Below are 15,643 nucleotides of genomic sequence, written 5' to 3'. Positions count from 1 at the left end.
GAGCGAGGCAGGGAGGGAGGAAGGAAGGAGGGAAGGAAGGAAAAAAGAAAGAAAATATAAAGTAAAATAAAATAAAGTAAGATAATATATAATAAAGTTATAAAAATAAAAAATAATTATTAAAAGAAAAAAATTAAAAAACAAAACAAACAAACAAACAAAAAAACGGACGGATAGAACCCTAGGACAAATGGTGGAAGCAAAGCTATACAGACAAAATCTCACACAGAAGCAAACACATACACACTCACAAAAAGAGGAAAAGGGTCAAAAATCATAAATCTTGCTCTCAAAGTCCACCTCCTCAATTTGGGATGATTCGCTGTCTATTCAGGTATTCCACAGATGCAGGGTACATCAAGTTGATTGTGGAGCTTTAATCCGCTGCTTCTGAGGCTGCTGGGAGAGATTTCCCTTTCTCTTCTTTGTTCTCACAGCTCCCATGGGCTCAGCTTTGGATTTGGCCCCGCCTCTGCGTGCAGGTCGCCAGAAGGCGTCTGTTCTTCGCTCTGACAGGACGGGGTTAAAGGAGCCGCTGATTCGGGAGCTCTGGCTCACTCAGGCGGGGGGGGGGGGGCGGGGAGGGAGGGGCACGGAGTGCAGGGCGGGCCTGCGGCAGCAGAGGCCGCAATGACTTTGCAACAGCGTGAGGCGTGCCGTGCGCTCTCCTGCGGGAGTTGTCCCTGGATCCCGGGACCCTGGCAGTGGCGGGCACCTCGGAAGGGGGTGTGGATAGTGCCCTGTGCTCACACACAGGCTTCTTGGTGGCGACAGCAGCAGCCTCAGCGTCTCATGCCTGTCTCTGGGGTCCGCGCTGTTACCCGCGGCTCGCGCCCGTCTCTGGAGCTCCTTTAAGCAGCGCTCTTAATCCCTCTCCTCGCGCACCAGGAAACAAACAGGGAAGAAAAAGTCTCTTGCCTCTTTGGCAGCTCCAGACTTTTCCCCGGACTCCCTTCCGGCTAGCCGTGGCGCAGTAACTCCCTGCAGGTTGTGTTCACGCCACCAACCGCAGTCCTGACCCGGCGCTCCGAAGCCTCAACTCCCAGCCCTGCCGCCCCGGTGGGTGAACAGACAAGCCTCTCGGACTGGTGAGTGCTGGTCGGCCCTGATCCTCTGTGCGGGAATCTCTCTGCTTTGCCCTCCGCACTCCTGTTGCTGTGCTCTCCTTCTCGGCTCCGAAGCTTTCGCCCTCCGCCACCCGCAGTCTCTGCCCGCGAAGGGGCTTCCTAGTGTGTGGGGACCTTTCCTCCTTCACAGCTCCCTCCCACTGGTGCAGGCACCGTCTCTATTCTGTGTCTGTTTTTTCTTTTTTCTTTTGCCCTACCCAGTTACGTGGGGAGTTTTTTGCCTTTTGGGAGGTCTGAGGTCTTCTGCCAGCGTTCAGTTGGAGTTCTGTAGGAGTTGTTCCACATGTAGATGTATTTCTGATGTACCTGTGGGGAGGAAGGTGATATCCGCGTCTTAACTCTTCCGCTATCTTGAAGCTCATCCTCTCTTGTTTTTATATTTTGGAAGTGATATATGTTTTATTATGAGTGTCTTTAAAAATATGGCAATGGTTGGTAAAGAAATATAGAAAATGAAATAAAACTCTAAATTAGGAGGGAACAAGTAAAGAAAGAACAGTTACTTAAAAATCAGAAAAAAATAAGTAGAAGGACAGGGAAAGGGAGAAAATATTAAAGTAAGTAGGAAACAAAGTAAGATGAAAGGAATAAAAGCAATTATATCAGGTACCTAAATATGAGTGAAACTAATTTTCTTATTTAAAAACAGAAATGACACTAAAAAACAGAAATTATAATTTAAAAAAAACTAGGTATATGTTGTTTATAAGAAACAATGTAGGGGCTTCCCTGGTGGCACAGTGGTTAAGAATCTGCCTGTTAACACAGGGGATACAGGTTCGAACCCTAGTCCAGGAAGATCTCACTTGACGCGGAGCAACTAAGTCCGTGCGGCACAACTACTGAGCCTGCACTGTAGATAGAGCCCGCGAGCCACAACTACTGAAGCCTGCATGCCTAGAGTCTGTGCTCCACAACAAGAGAAGCCAACGCAATGAGAAACCCGTGCACCACAATGAAGAGTAGCCGCCAGCTCGCCACAACTAGAGAAAGCCCGTGCACAGCAACAAAGATCAAATGCAGCCAAAAATAAATAAATAAAATAAATAAATTTATTAAAAAAAGAAACAATGTAATAAAGAAGGTGTAAGGTGATAAAGAAAGAGGTTGTTGAAGAGATACCAGGCAAATAAAACCTGAAAACAAGCAAAGGTACAAGATAGACATATTTAGCTATATGAACATATTAAGGGAAATAAGACATATTGCCTGGAAAAACATACCATAAACAAAGTTGACAGTCTGATTATAGATAATAAAACATATTTCAAACAAACATATGATAGATAAAAATTTAATGTCTATTACACAAAGAACTCATATAAATTGATAACAAGAAAACAAATATCCCAATAGAAAAAATATCAAAATATTAAAATGCAGTTCATGAAGGAGCCCATCTAAATGACTGCTAAACACTAATAGTGTGTTAAACTTCCCTAGTAGTAAGGAAAATGTAAATTAAAAAAAAATGAGCTACATACATTTTACATTCATCAGATTGGTAAACTTTAAAAGTAGTAACCCCAAATGTTAGTAAGCATGAGAGGGTAAAGCTATATACAGCTGATGGAAATGTAAAAGCTTACAATCTTTTTGGAAAGCAATGTGATGATAGATTTTAAATTTATATATATATATATATACACACACACACACATACCCCTTCAGTCTAGCAGTTTTACTCTTGGAAATCTATTCTGTAGAACTAAAAGGAAACATGAATATATTATTACAGCATCTTTCCTAATGTTAAAAAAACCAGACGCAAGTAAATGCCTCTTGATATGGGTATGTTTGAATACAGTTTTAAAGAGAAGACTTTTTATTATGGAAAATTTAAACATACATAAAAGTGAACGACATAATACAATGAATCCCTATAAATTCATCAAATCACATGGAAAATTATGACCATTTTTTCTGATTTTATCTTATGTGTCTACCCTCCAATTTTTTTTTCCTGGATTATCAAAAGATATCATTTCACCCATAAATACTTCAAATAAGAATTCTTAAAAAAACCACAATATCACTATACCTAGGAAAATTAATAGTAATTCATTAATATCTAACATCACTTGTTGTTCAAATTTCCTCTTTGATTCGAAAATGCTTTTTACAGTTGATTTGTTTGAATCAGAATCCAAACAAGACCAACACGTTGCATCTTGTTGGTATATTTCTCAAGTCTCTTTTCATCTGTAAGAGTTCCCTGCCTCCTGTTTTATGCAATTTATTTGTTGAGAAAACTTGGTTATTTGTTTTGTAGCATTTTCTACATTCTAGATTTAGCTGTTTGTTTCCTTGTGGTCTTATTTAACATACTACTTGATTCCTCATTTTTTTTTTTTTCTCGTAAACTAGTCAGCCATTAGATACTGAGGGTCTACTAGATTTTAGTTAAATTATTTAGATAGAAATATTTCATAGGTGGTGCTAAATACTGCCTGTTACAACACATTTGTAGGCATGTAATGTCTAATTGTCCCACTTTTCAGTGTTAACATTGATTACTGTGTTCACATGTTATTGGTATGATCACCAATCTAGTCTTCACCTAAAGGGTTTAGCATCCATTGATCATTATTTTCTAGATCCATTATTTCATCAGGTTTTCTGGTTTAATACATTTTGGAACATGTATACCATGAAATAGTATTTTGCAACTATTACAAATAATAATAGCTAATGTTTTTATGGAGATTACTTTGAGTAATGTTCTGTTCTAATCACTCTTTATCGATAAGCAGATTCAACTCAAGGGTGTTGTTCTTCAGGATTTTGTCAATTGGAAGGCATCTTCTTCCAATCCTACCTAGAAAAAAAACCAAAACATTTCAAAGACCTTGTAATTTTTCACCCCATTCCAAGGATACTGGCTTACACCAATAGCCATAGTTTCCCATTATTTTATCTTTCTTTACCTAACAGTTGCTATACCTGGTTTCTAGAACTTATATACTGAAGACCTATCCTAAGCAGAACTCAAGGTTGAACAACAGAGCATACAGCATAGTTGATGGTTCGCAAGTTTATATCTCCAGTTCTGAACTCTTACCTCAAATCCCAAGCTCAAATATCCAACTACCAACTGTTTATTAAGCCTCTTAAACTTCACAGGTTCAGAAATTGCAAACAAAATTGTAAGCATCACCTCTCTACCTCTAGCTCTTTTTGTACCATTCTCTTCCTGATTTATTGCACTTTGCCACACTGACCTTCTATTTACTTGAAAACACCAATCTTGTACCAAACCCAGGGGCTTTCCACTGTCTGTTCTCTCTGTCCCAGAAACTCTTCCCTCTGATTTATATATGGCTAACTTCTTCACCTCATTCAGGTCTCAGTTCTAATGTCATGTCCTCAGTGGACCCTTCCCTGACTAAACTGACTCAAGCAGTCCCCTTCTCCATTTTTTAATATCCCACTATGTTTCATTTTATTTATGACATTTTCACTATCAGAATTTTTATCTTATTTATTTGTTATTGTCTGTCCCTCTCCACTATTCACATACTCTATTAGAGTAAGAACATTATCTGTCTTCTTTACCATGTATCTTTAGGTAACAAGAAATTACTGTGTGGTACACAGTAACTGCAGAGTATCAATTTTGTTTTCAATAAATTATTGAATGATATTATTTTTCAATGAGTCCAATACAACCAGTGTTTTAAAACTGTAGAACATATCACCATTTCTTGTGTTGAGCATTAAAGAAAGTAGTTGGTTTGTTTAAAGGCCATGTTGTACAAATAGTATGCATCTTTAATCCCTAGATTCAAATTAAGAGTGGTATATTGTGGCATAACGGATTTGAAACCTACAAACGAGAAATCAGATTCATATCTTCTGTTTCACTCTCACTCTGTGGTTTTTTCCAATTATAACTTTAGCCTCACTTTAGTTTGCCCTTCCCATAGATAAGATTTATTAGGATACCCAATTACAAAATTATCCTTGTTTTCTGACAGCACTCAATTCACAGCAAAACCCTACTTCATTGGACTCTCTCCAAAATCACTCAACCAAAATCCAAATCCTTTAATAAGTTCTTTTTGATACTCTCTTACTGAGACACCCCAGGATTCGCCATGATGTGTGTTCTCTCTTCAGGCAACTGGTAATAAACTCAACTTGTTCAATTACCTGTGTTCTTGGGTCTTTGGCTGGAGGACACTGTTGCACCTGACAGCTTGTTACACCTGGTGGCAAGTGGTAAAATCTCATCTATACCCAGGTAACCCCATATAAGGGAAATTCAAGGACTCCTCTTGGGTTACTTGACATAGCAGTGATACGCTATACACCTAAGCAGAGAGCTGCAGCTGCTAAGATCTGCTGTTAGAAATATTGTGTCTTCTTCCTCCAAAAGACCACAGCCTGGTATCTGAGGGCAGTGACACTGAAACTATAATGTGCATATGAATCACCTGGAGATCTTGTTTAAAAAATATACGGGTCCTTTCAGTAGGTTTGGATGGGATCTGACATTTTACATTTTTAACAAGTTCCAGAGTGATACTAAACTTTGAGTGGTAAGTTTTTAAAGGACCTAGAGACCCCTACTCCCCTTTTCCCCTTAATGAGGATGCTCAGATGACCCCCAGATAGGTAAGATGTAAGTTATGTCCTGAAATGATACAATTCTCCTGCCCTTTCTTCCTGTTTTGGGCCAAAGGGTAGAAAAAGGTGGAAGCCTTTGTATTTAAATTAGAAGTGTATATATGCTTGTGTTCCTATGCTTTAGGCACAACCAAAACCAAAAAAATATTTGAGATTGATTTGTAACAAGGTGTGTTACCTGAGTGTTTTTGTTTGGATTCCCCCAGAAACAAATGCTGAGGAAAAGATTGAGAGTCAGTGGGGAGGTGATTCCAGGAAACACCAGTAGGGAAATAGGGAAGTAGGCAAGAAAAAGAAGGAAGGCAATAGAGAGTAAATTATCAAGCAAGTTACCACTGTGGGCAACAGGAAGGTAATCCCATTAAAGAACTCTGGAGGTCTGTGCTGACCATACTTTAGAATTACCTCAAGAGAGGGGTGAGTATTCTTCATTGGTTGAGGCTTGCTTCTAGGGCCATTAACTCCTATCACTTTTGCCTAGCGTTGATGGCAAGTCTATTGGGCTACCAGGCTGGGGTGGGGTGGCAGACCTCCATTAAGGAGCGACACTTATTCACAATAAGCAGCCTTCAGCTTAGAGGTGAGCACTGAGAAGCTGTGGGTGGGACTGAACAGCACTGCTTCCTGAGCAGCAGGGGCCCTTCACTGGTACACAGGTGAGAGGTACTTCATCTCTTACCATCAAGAAACAGATGTTTCTGATCAAGGGAAGAAACTGCCTGAAGCTAGCTTCTGTCACCAACAACCTTCTCCATTGAGAGCTGACAGTAGGGCCTCCTGAGAGACCCTGAGGCATCATTTCAAATGGCTGAGACCTTGCTTTTCAGATGAAAGCTCTGTTCTCTTTATCTTCAGCCACCTATCTATCTAGTAATACCCATTCTGCAAATCTAACCAGGTGAACTCTCCACATTCTTTACAAGCAGTCTATTCATGACTCTTGGTTCAGCAATGAACTGTATGATGATTCACACTCTCTCCATTTCTTTCCAGTCTCCTTTCTCGCTACCACAATTGGAGAGGCATATGGGCTATGATGCAGTAATGATCCTATTAACCAACAGTTCTTTAAAATGATCCCTCAGGTCATTAATCTCCTACAAAGCAATCCTCCTAGATTGTTCCCGAAATGCCCTTGAATCGTCTAACGTGATGCCGGGCTGCTCCCCTTGGGCACATCCCACGAGCCAGGCCTGTAGGGACTGACTTCAGTTTTCACCTCAAACTCTCCTTCTGCTCAGATGTTGGGGATACCTCAGAGCGCAAGAAAACTGGGCTCAGGCCACGGGTGTTTCTAAGACAAGACCAAGGAGGAGGGAATAAGGGGTTGTGGGTTTTTTTTTTTTTTTGAAGAATATCTGGCCTCTCATGCTTACAGAAGCCTCCATGCCACAGACTTAATCTCGAGACATAGATCTATATCTGCAGCAACGTCCACCGCCAAGGCCTAGGTTAGGCCACAGCTACTAGCGTTACACTTGGTCCCAGAAGCTTCTAAAATTGTTGCTTTTTCCTCCTCCTCTGGGATAAAATTCAGTATTAGTGAGAAATCAAGGAAAGGGGTCGATGAACTACTGTTCAAGTGTCTCACATACTATTAAATTTCCAAAACTTCCACAGCTCATATTAGTTAGAAAGCTCCTGCTTTTGCTGCTCTAAATGAGAATGGTTTGCTAATTTTAACTCAGAAGAGTGGTTAGGACTCTGCGGTTTCACTGCTGAGGACCTGGGTTCAATCCCTGGTCGGGGAACTAAGATCCCTCAAGCAACACGGTGTGGCTCGGGGGAAAAAAAAAACCTTAACAACTCCAACACAAATGTTGAAGATCTTTTTCCTCACTCTTGATGTTGCCATGAATTAAACTTCCAGATTCCTGTCACCCTTATAATTTTCACTCACTTGGTTGACGTAGAGATTTCCATAAGCTGGTCCGAGCTGCACATAACATATCCAGCCTGGAGACTGAATCCTGAGAATTCCCTTTGCCTTTTCCTAGTAGCCCTGTGCCATGGGAGCAAGGATGCTTCGTTCTGGCTTTGGCACTATTGCAGCTTCTCAGTACTCAGGACTGACCTTCCAGGATGTCACTTCCCTCACTGGATAGCCTTTCCCACATCCATACTTTCCCTCTCCCCATGCAGTTGTCTATGCAGAAAAGGGGGTGACCCAAAGAATTTTTTTTTGCCCACCAAATGCTAATCATTGATATTTCTATCTGCTTTCAGCCTCATGCCTCCTTCCAGTTTTCTGAGCAGATTCTGTTTCCAGATATTTACCCCACAAATGTAGGTATTGTTATCATTATGTTTTCTTACATATGTGGCTGGTTTATGCTATTCCCTTTGCTTACAGAGTACGCCTAACTCAGCTGCATCAATTAAGATCCATTCTTGTGTCTTTGAGAACATCCACATTTCTACCTTTTTCATCAAAGTTTCCTTTATCCTTTGAAAAGTACTCTGATTCATGTTTTTTCCCAACTTAAAATATTGAAACTTAGGATAGTAATGGTAGGAAAAAGCATTAACAGACACTTAATACTGCCAATCCTTTCATAGATGGGGATATTAAGGCCCAGAAAAGTCGTGACTAAGCAAATGCCAAAAGCTAGTCAGTGGCAGCGCTCAGACCTGAATCCGATATATCACAGTTGTATCAAGTGCAGTTTCCTCAAAGAGAGAAGCCCTGTGGGTTGTAAGCACCGGAATTTTTATCAACATAGGACACATCACATTCTGTCATTTATTGATCAATACATGTTTTGTTGTCTTATGTCCTCTCTGAGATTGGAAGCTCTTCACAGGCAGAGGTTGAGTCTCCCTCATTTCTGTATTTCCTTTATTATTAGGCACAGTACCCTGCCCTGAGAAACAGCTGGTGCTCACTAAATGTTTAACCAGTAAACAATGCATGAACAAATGAGTGAATACTCTTTTGCTAACAGTTATAAGGCAATACAGTTTAACTGGAAGAAGTAATGGATGGTTTGGAATGCCAGTTGTTCTGTACCACATTACCTAAACAGCTGGTTAATTTAAGTAATGTGAGCCAAACCAATGTTTTGTCATCACATAGACAAAAATTGGCTCATTAACTGGATTGTTCACTTTCTAGTTTGTGGCTTTGAGATCAAATAGATAGAAACTCATAGTGTTTTGCATTTTTCCCAAATAAAGCAATGTTTAATTGGGTGATCTTGACCATGTAAATTAAAGTCCCCTTGGGTCTTCTGCTTTTCATCTACTAAACGGTGTAGTCAATTCTCCCCTCTCATTGCCTCACAAGGAAATTGCCATGCCAACATTTTTAATTAATTAATTAATGGCTGCTTTCAGTCTTCGTTGCTGTGCGCAGCCTTTCTCTAGTTGCAGCGAGCGGTGGCTACTCTTCGTTGCAGTGCGCGGGCTTATCACTGCGGTGTCTTCTCTTGTTGCGGAGCATGGGCTCTAGGCACGTGGGCTTCAGTAGTTGCAGCACGCAGGCTCAGTAGTTGTGGCTCATGGGCTCTAGACTGCAAACTAGTAGTTGTGGTACACGGGCTTAGTTGCTCTATGGCATGTGGGATCTTCCCAAACCAGGGCTTGAACCCATGTCCCCTGCATTGGCAGGCGGATTTTTAACCACTGCACCACCAGGGAAGTCCAGCCATGGCAACATTTTTATAAAAGAGGATTTTATGGAGAGAAATAAAGGGACAAGTGGCCCAGTTCCTATCTCTTTCCAAGGAAGCTTGTGTAAATGAATGGTTTTATTCTAATCTATCAACCCAGCTTTGTGTTAGAGTTTGGCAATTTGTGAGGCATGAACTCCTCAGCATCATCCTTATTGTCACATCCTGACTCTTTGGTTGATTTACTAGATAATGTGATTACAAATAAAGACATTTGATGGATATTCTGGGGTTCCTTGGGCTATAAGACACATACACACACACACACACAAAGAGAAAGAGAGAGACAGAGGTATTTGCTTTTGAATATCTTCAGACTCCTTGGAAATTGGATTTCTGGGTTTTGCCAAAAAAAAATTAATTATTGACTTAAACTGGCATATAATCTATTCTTGTGTGTTGTCAAAGGGAAAGTTCTCAGTTTGAGTTCTAAAGGGGATCATATGTTCTAAAAACTGGACCGACTTGATGAATGTTGCTTCTTTCTCTTCATGCCTTATACCAAATCTGTTGAGTCTTAGTCTTCTCAAGCTTTATCTGCCTCTATTTTCTCCCTCCCCTAAATCATCGTGTACATTACTATTAAATCTATCTTCAAAAAACACATCTTTGATAAAATCCCTCTCAAATACCTTCAATCATTTATTATTGGCTATATCAGGGTTGGTAAACTATGGTGTGATGACCAAATTCAACCTACTATTTTCATAAATGAAATGTATTAGAACACAGACATGCTTATTTATTTTCTTATTGCCTATGGCTGCTTTGGTATTATAGCAGCTGAGTTGAGCGGTTGCCACAGAGACGGTATCCCCCACGAAACCTAAAATTTCCACTGTCTTACCCTTTACAGAATTAAAGAAAAAAGTTAGCTGACCTCTGAACTACAGGACAAAATAAAAACTCTACAGCCTGGCATTTATGGCCTTCTGTAAATGGTAGTTAGTGCATAGTGGGTGATCAATAAAAGTATAATATATGTAAAATTTTATGCTGGAAATAAATCCTGCTCTATTAATTCCTAGCTCAGTCTCTTAGCTTCAGCAGTCTCCTGTCCTATGGGGAGACAGCATACAGTGAATTGTCAGGGCATGTACATAGCCTGTGCAGTCCAATATGCCTGGGTTCAAGTTCAAACTTTGGCATTTAGTAGCTGTTTGACTTTGACTAAGTTAGTTTTCTTTTCTGAATCCTGGTTTCCTTATTTATAAAATGACTTCAAGGGGTTCTAAGAATAAAATGAAGTAACATATTTAAAGTACCTAGTACAGGGGACTTTCCTGGTAGCACAGTGGTTGAGAGTCTGCCTTCCATTGAAGGGTCCCTGGTTGGGGAACTAGATCTCACATGCATGCCGCAACTAAGAGTTCACATGCCACAACTAAGGTGGCTGCCTGCTGCAACTAAGACCCAGCGCAACCAAAATAAAAAATATTAAAATACCTAGTACAGTGCCTGAAACATAATAGTTCACACTCAAGAAAGCCTGTTGCATAGTTTCTTGATTAGTCCAGGAGCTAGGATTGACTGGAAAACATGGTATATTTGTCAGCTTGCGCTGACATAACAAAATACCACAGACTGGGTGGCTACACAACAGAAATTTATTTTCTCACAGTTCTAGAGGTTGAGATACCCATCAAGATGCTAGCCGGTCTGGTTTCTGGTGAAGTCTCTCTTCCTGGCTTGCAAATGGCCACTTTCTGGCCATGTCCTCACATGGTGGAATAAGAGAGAGAGAGGGAGAGAGAGAGAGAGGGAGAGAGAGAGAGAGGGGAAGAAGGAGAGAGGGGGAGAAGGAGAGAGTGCTCTGTTGTCTCTTCTTATAAGGACACTAATCATATTGGGTCAGGGTCCACCCTTATGATCTTATTTAACCTTAAGTATCTCCTTATAGGTTTTATCTTCAAATACAGTCACATTGGGGATCAGGATTTCAATGTGTGAATTTTGGGGGCACATAATTCCGTCCATAGCACGTGGCATACAGAGAGTGGTGATTCAGGTTGTATTTGGTGGATTGGCCATTGTGTCTCCCACAGAGTAGATTTAACCTTTAAATGAGGTGTGCATTTGGTTTTCAAATTTCAAAACCATGACATCTTAGCATAATATAACATTTATGTATATTGTTAAGCCGCAAAACATATTGTAGGACTATGTATATGTGGTAGGATTACATTTTTGATAAAAATATACAGAAAAAGAGACTGGCAGGATATATGTGCACAAATTAAATGAAATTATTACTAAGAAGTAGGATAATGGGCAATTAGGTTTTTTCTTTCCTGCTTTTTATATAATAAATATGAATTGTGTATTTAAAAGTAAAGACGTGAATAAGAACATGATTAAAAAACTTAAAATAAGTACAAAAAACACACATTCTGACAGTGTTCAAACTTTTTAGTTATTTAGGTTTTGAAGGTGAAATTCCCATGTGATAAAGTATGCAAATCAGTGGTATTCTGTACATTCAAATGTTGTGCAACTATCACTTCTGTCGATAACTTTTAAAAACATCTTTTTTGAGGTATAACTTGCATGTTATAAAATTCCTCTATCTAAAACGCACAAGTCAGTGAGTTTTATAAATGTAGAGCTATACAACCAAAACTGAAATCCAGTTTTAGAACATTTCCATCACCCCAATAAGATTCTTGTGTACGTTTAGATTTTACTTACATTTTCACTTCTAGCTCCATGCAAACACTAATCAACTTTCTGTCTTCTTAGATTTGCCTTTTTTAGACATTTCACATATATGGAATTACACCAAACGTAATCTTTTGTTTTGGTCTCTTTCACTTTATGTAATATTTTTGAGGTTTATCCCTGTCGTAGTAAGTATCAGTCATATCAAGTATCAGTGTTTCATTCCTTTTTTTTTCTTTCCTCAATAGTATTTCATTGTATGGATAAATCATATTTTGTTTCACTCATGAACACTTGAGTTATTTCTATATTTTGCCTATTATGAATAATTCTGCTATAAACATTCACATGCAGGTATTTGTGTAAACAAATAATTTCAATTTCCTTGGGTAGGATCTTAAAAGTGGAATTACTGGGTTGTATGGTAAACTTATGTTTACTTTTTCATGAAACTGTCACATTGTTTTCTTTATAACTTGGTTTTTAATTTATACAAGCATGGGACAAAAACAACTACATCTTTGCTTTCATAAGTTGTGTAGCCTACGGTGAGTTCCTATGGCTTCTACATCTGTTTCCTCATCTATAAAATAGGGACACACATGGAACTTATACCACGGAGCTGCTGTAAGAATTAAAGGTGTAATGTGTTAAACACTTAGAAAGTGATCTATATGGTTACATGTAGAAATATTTATAGCTATGTGTTCACAGACGTGTTAGTGTACATGCATATATTTCCTTGTTCTTTCAGGTAAGAGGAACTAGAAACAATGGCACACTTAGAGCTCAGATCTTGGTTTCTAACCCCATTCTCCAATAAATGTATCCAGGGCTGCTTGGAGAAATGGTTGATTCTAGGAATAGAGAGGAAACACACAAGATGATCCTAGAGAATCTACTAGTGCCAGAAAGTAAGGAAGTGTTTAAAAAGAAAAATAAAAAACTAATAATAGGGGTATGTCCATGGGACAAAAGAACCAACTGAAATAGCTCTCGATGGCTAAAACTAAAAAAAATTTGAGCACCGAAATACACAAAGTAGTATTGGATTATAACCCAAAGTATAAAATAAATATCCATAAGACCTCACAGATATACATTTTCAAAAAGTAAGTTGATGAAGAATTTGACATGGAAGAATAACTAAGATAAAGCCCAGGGTAGGGTTAGTACAAAAATTCCATCTTATTCTCTATGCTTCTATAGATGGACTGCATATTTCTTCTGAGTTTCTAAGCAGTCAAAACAGAGAATAAAGTAAGTTACAGGACTCCTAGAAAATACAAGCATATGTAAAAAATCAAATTACTTGTTCAGGGGCTTCTCTGATGGTGCAGTGGTTAAGAATCTGCCTGCCAATGCAGGGGACATGGGTTCAAGCCCTGGCCCAGGAAGATCCCACGTGCCGCGGAACAACTAAGCCCGTGTGCCAAAACTACGGAACCTGCACTCTAGAGCCCGTGAGCCACAACTACTGAGCCCACGGGCCACAACTACTGAAGCTGGCGCGCCTAGAGCCCATGCTCCGCAGCAAGAGAAGCCACCACATGAGAAGCCCTTGCACCACAAGGAGGAGTAGCCCCTGCTTGCTGCAACTAGAGAGAAAGCCAGCATGCAGCAATGGAGACCCAACGCAGCCAAAAATAAAATAAATAAATAAATTTATTAAAAAAACAAACAAAGAAACAAAACCAAATTACTTGTTCAGGAGAAGGCCAGTTTCTCTTGAAAGTGAGATTCAGGAGACATTTCTTTCTTTGGTTCTTACAACATCCTTGCAATAAATATAATAAGGAGTTTTAATAAGATCTTTTACCATAGACTAATTAATAATAAATTTGTTTAATTTCTTATGGCATATGTACAAGATAGTGTTTATAGGGACTACATAATCTGTACTAACCTAAAATCTAAAACCATTACTTTCTGAAAGAGGAGGTTTTGATTTAGTTGAAGTCTTGAAATCATAGGTGGCAGAAACTGGCAAAGAGTAAAATATTTAAACATTACTTGAAATTTTATTTAGTTTTACAATCCTGACTTTCCCCTGATTATTAAGAAATTGACTTGTTAGAAACACATATTTCCAATTTCAATCCTGGGTTTCATATACATGCATTTAAGAAATGGTTAAGACCCCAGCTACTGACATTAATCCCTCCTTTTAATACTATTGCATCCTCTTCTGGCTATAAACCTCTGCCTATCTTCAGCTGCTTGCACGACTTTATCTATAAGCCAAATTGTTCCAGCATTACTTAGAATAGGTTGCTTACACATTGAAAGGCAGGGGTTTTCATCAACTGCCAGCATTATTCTGAACTTTCTAAGTAAGATGGGCTTGTCTTTCCTAATCTACTGGAGTTGTAAAGCAAGGCTGTGAGATCACACTGGAAATGGTCAATGGGTGTCCCACAGGGCTCACTTCCAGAGGAAGAGCTAGGAGCTCTAGTGGGGTGGCTCACACAGCATTAGGTCTAAGGAGAAAACCAATCTATATTCACCCCCATTGAGGATTGATACGGGAGGGCTCATTTGTTCCAAGAGGGGAAGAAGCACTACAGACTCCCTGCTCTAGGCTGTGTGGGTTCTTATCATTTAACTCATCATGGAGCGTCCCACAGACGCTGACCTGGAATTATTCTGGAGTGAGACTACAGATGCTTGTGACGGTACTCTGCGTAACTGCTTCCATCAGACATCACATTTTTTTTTTAAACATCTTTATTGGAGTATAACTGCTTTACAATGGTGTGTAGTTTCTGCTTTATAACAAAGTGAATCAGCTGTACATATACATATATCTCCATATCCCCTCCCTCTTGCGTCTCCCTCCCACCCTCCCTATCCCACCCCTCTAGGTGGTCACAAAGCACCGAGTTGATCTCCCTGTGCTATGCGGCTGCTTCCCACTAGCTATCTATTTTACGTTTGGTAGTGTATATATGTCCATGCCACTCTCTCACTTTGTCACATCAGATATCACATTTAAATTACATTATGTTTTAGTCACTCAAATACATTTCTGTAAACAGAGCTCCTGCTTAACTTGCAACACTTCCATTACTTGTAACATTTTATCCAAAATGGGAGGCTCTATCTAAGGAAGTGATTGGCAAATTGACTGAGGCTCCCTTTCCTTGTGTTAAAAGACCAAGACCTATACGCTCTTCACTGTGTAATTTAGTAGTCTATGATTTTAATGATTGTCTTAGATCCAGTCATTTTGTCAGGTATCAAATAAACTCCAGTTGAAATGAACATTACCCTCTTGGTGTTTGTCAGTAGGGTATTATTTAATTTAAGATAGATTTAACAATTCCCCTTTCAAAGCTTGAGCAGATACTTTAACTGAGAAATGAATTTTTCAAAGTATGTCCTTCCCTACATCAAACCTCTGTTATGCTGTGTTTTATTTCCACAGGGAAAACATTTCTTCTAATGTAATTGTGCTTTTTAAAGTGCAGTATCACTTGGGGACATTTTTTCTTATTTTTTTACCTAGGAACGTGAAGAGAACAAGATAAAAATAACAATCAGCAGAGTACTTTCGTA

Source organism: Pseudorca crassidens, chromosome 5 (genome assembly GCF_039906515.1).
Source record: "Pseudorca crassidens isolate mPseCra1 chromosome 5, mPseCra1.hap1, whole genome shotgun sequence".
Lineage (NCBI taxonomy): Eukaryota > Metazoa > Chordata > Mammalia > Artiodactyla > Delphinidae > Pseudorca > Pseudorca crassidens.
Note: the sequence above shows the minus strand (reverse complement) of the source record.